Below are 3,981 nucleotides of genomic sequence, written 5' to 3' on the forward strand. Positions count from 1 at the left end.
TTATTTTTTTGTCTACGTTTTGTTTGCAATGTCCTGTACCCTGATATGCACCTATATATACAGGTAGACGTAGGTATGCACATGCCTGTACATATATATATGCATATACTCATTCATTATTTGTTTTATATATATATATATATATATATATATATATATATACACACACAATTTTTTGCCTTTGTAGTTTGCGAGTATTACTGTTTTGGGGAATCATATTTTAGTAGAGAAATAGTAGTTTTGGCTGCTATTTCTAATTTTCGGTGTGTGGTGAAGCAATACTTACTGAACCCTAAATTTTAAATTGTGTATATATATTTACCGATAATGGTTTTCAACACACCGAACTACTTGGTAAAATTACTAATTATCAATTAATTTTTACCCTATGTCTGTATGAGTATATATATATATATATATATATATATATATTCACAAAAAATTCACAAAGAAAACAAGACGAAGACAGGTGGTGTAGACAACAAACGGATGTATTAGTATAACGCTCGGGAAGTGAAAAAGTCTTTAACGTTTTGAGCCTAAGCTCTTCCACACAGAGAGACAGAGAGAGAGAGAGAGGCATGTATATATTTACCTACTCTCTCCCTCTTTTCTCTACGTCTTCTGTCGTCACTGCATTTATTTGTACCTTCTTTGAATTGCATGATCAACTTTTCCCTCCTGGTCTACCTGATAGAAAAATCGTTTCTCCACCAACCGTCTTATTTTCAGTTCCTGTATTAAATGCGCTCCAGATGAGCAGTAATCTGGAATATCTCCTCGAAGTATATCCTGAAAACATCATCTCACAGATATTCAATGTGAACCTCAATCACATTAATCTACACAGCTGGGTGCCTGCAAAGGCCACGAGCACCTCTCGTTTGATTGCCTTTTATATAAAGAAAAAAAAACATCTTAGAGCACGGTGAACATTGGCAGTCATTATTTATAAGAAAAAATATCGATTTCTAGAAGATATTTCTATAGTATTAGTATAAGTGTGTGTGTGTATGTGTGTGTGTGTGTGTGTGTGTGTGTGTGTGTGTGTGTGTGTGTGTAAATATAATTGTGTGTGTTAGTAATAATGAGTTGTCCAATACACATATCAATAAAAACAGCTTTCTGCAATCAGTGAGCTTTTTGCGACACAGAAATATGTTTATGGATATTACCAAAGAACTCGTTTCCGCCATCCACGCCAGAACTTGTAACTGTGGAAGAGAGGAAATGTACAAAGAAGAAAAGATAAAGAATATTAAATAAATTACAGCATGTTTCGATTAGGAAGAGAAAAATTTACTAAGAATTTTACAAATGTTGTTTGCGATTTTTCAAGCCTTAACCTACTCAATTATATTTATTTGTTAAACATTAAAGAATTTCCTCCCTAATATATTATTTCATTTTATTTGATTTACCTAATTATTTTACTGAAATGCATTATTTGTTTGTGTGTTTGTTTATTTTTTTGTTGTTGTTTTTGCTTAGAAATATGAAATTTGAGATAAAGGAGAAAAACATTTTAAACTAGTTAAAAAGAAGCTTTGAAACAAGTAAAGATAAAGTGACGAGGAGTAAGGGAATATCGTATTGCTGTTGTTGTTGGTGGTGGTGGTGGTGGTGCTGGTGGTGATGGTGGTGGTGGTGGTGGTGGTGGTGTGGTGAAGGCGAAAAGTCTTCCTATTTACCTTCAGGGTTTTAATTTAATTTCATGAGAATTAAGGAATTCCTGAAGAATATTTCTTTTAATTGGACTCTTACATAATTCCCCAGGAGCTTGTACACACACACATACACACATGCAAACAAACGAACAAAAGGATAATTGAAAGTGCCCTTTCGTGGTCATTCTATCTACTAGAAATGGCAGCCAAAACTCTCCCAAATTACAACAAATACTCTTAAAAAGTACAAAGAGAAAAAAAAAAGCAAAGAAAGAGCACATTGAACAATATAGTCTTAGATATATACAGACGGGATTGACCCGGCTTGAACGCTAAGCACAATGCTTAGCGACATTTCGCTTCTTTTTTCGTTCTGAGTACACATGCCGCCGAAACCGGCTTTGCCTTTCGTCTTTTCGGGGTCAATAAATTGAATACTGAGATCAATGAAATCGACTAGTCCCCTCCCGCAAAATTTCAAGCATTGTGCCTATAGTAGAGAGACTATATTATCTGTACTTTGAGCATCGGAATAGTTATAACTATTAACCTTCTGAGTTCAAACCCCGCTGAGGTTGAATTAGTCTTTCACCCTTTCAGAGTAGATAAAATGAAGTATCAGTCAACAGCTGGGCTTAATTTGTTGTTCTTTCTGACAAAATCTCTGGCTTTGTGCCTACGTTACAAATCACTGTATTATCTGTACTTTTTTTTTACCGACTTCGAAGAGATCAAGAAGAAAGTAAGCTAACGAATGGGGCAAGTAAAATACTATAAAATAGTTAGTGTGGTGCTTCATTATTTTTGTCAATGTACCCCCGCGTAAAAATAAGTTTAAAATTCTAACAGTGACTTACTTTGAGAAGAACAAAAATGTAAACCTGCAGGAATGGAGGATAGCTGATAGCATATTGTCGGTGCTTATGTTATTGATCTCTAAGAGATGAAAGTAAAGTCTAACTTGATACGATTTGAACTCCTCAGAAGTGAGACTGACAGAATTAAATACTCGCTAGTGTTTCTTCTTATGCTATGATTTTAAACATTAAGTCCGTTGCGGGTTTATGCAAATTTCCAAGAATTTTAGGTCATGGAGAATATTAGACTCTTCTCTGGATGGGATGCCAGTTCGTTTCAAAGTCACCCACCCCACCCCAGCTGTCGCTGTTACTCACTTTCAGTTGAATAGACTGGAGCAGCGTGAAATGAAAAGGACTGTACAAGCTTACAACACGACGCCCGTTCCGGGAAACGAACCTACGACCTAATGATGACGAACCCAACACACCTAATCAATGGTCCACGTACTTTTAAAAATATTGCAATAATTCGACATGCTGGGCTCCGTAACTCTAAGCCAAGGTTCCACTAAAGGTGCTTCCCAAATGGACAACATTTTGTATCAGCGACCACCACCAACCTCCAGACTTCTTAGAAAAAAAAACTATTTAAGTCATATTTTAAAGTACTAAGCACCAGATTAAAAATTAAGAAATTAATAACAACATTCTTGAAGTATTATATAAAATCTCTTCTGTTGACAGTCATAACGAAGTGAAAACGGATTTAAATTACATTTCTTTTTCAGCATACTTTAAAATTATATGATTCTATGACTCTTTGACCAAAGCAGGCAATTTTAGTTTTATATATGGCATACCTTGTGTATATAATTTGATGTACAACTGCAACTGTTGAGTTTTAGAGCGCCACGTTGATTACCATGACACAGTTTAATGCAATAAAGTGTTCAGCTGATGATTCGCTATGGTTAAGCGTCCAACGTTCTCATATATATATATATATATATATATATGTGTGTGTATGTGTGTGTGTGTGTGTGTGTGTGTGTGTGTGTGTGTGTATACATATATATATATATATATATATATATATATATATATATATATATATATATATATATATATATATATGTAAAGTTAATAAAAGAAAATGGTGAAGGAAAATATAATAGATACTTCGTTTCTTTTATTTGTATCACGATGGAAAAGTAAGACAAAGTAAAAGGGTTACATATGAGAATAGGGATAAAAGAAACCGGATCAACAAAACAACCCCAAAATAACCGAAAAAATCCTACACATGTTTCAATCCGACAGTATGTTTGAATCATCAACATTCAAACGATTATAGATGTAAAAAACATATTCTTGATTATCTTACCACCAGGAAATGAGACCTTCCAGATATTTGCACTGTCCGAGTCATGCGAGGTGCGGAATGTGGGACTGATCATATGCTTATACGCGATAAATTGAAACTCTGCGTAGAATAAGATCTGAAGGAATAAAAA

General features: G+C 34.3%; 1 long non-coding RNA gene across 1 annotated transcript; it reads right to left on the minus strand.

Annotated features, from left to right (window-relative positions):
- Positions 1-500: 500 nt before the first annotated feature.
- LOC149133757 (uncharacterized) lies at positions 501-2,733 on the minus strand. Its single transcript, XR_016243300.1, has 3 exons — positions 2,525-2,733; positions 1,176-1,214; positions 501-892 (listed from the first exon to the last, which is right to left on the minus strand). It is a non-coding gene; the product is annotated as an uncharacterized LOC149133757 (long non-coding RNA).
- Between the last annotated feature and the right edge of the window lie 1,248 nt (positions 2,734-3,981).

Source organism: Octopus bimaculoides, chromosome 10 (assembly GCF_046866305.1).
Source record: "Octopus bimaculoides isolate indiv1 chromosome 10, ASM4686630v1, whole genome shotgun sequence".
NCBI lineage: Eukaryota > Metazoa > Mollusca > Cephalopoda > Octopoda > Octopodidae > Octopus > Octopus bimaculoides.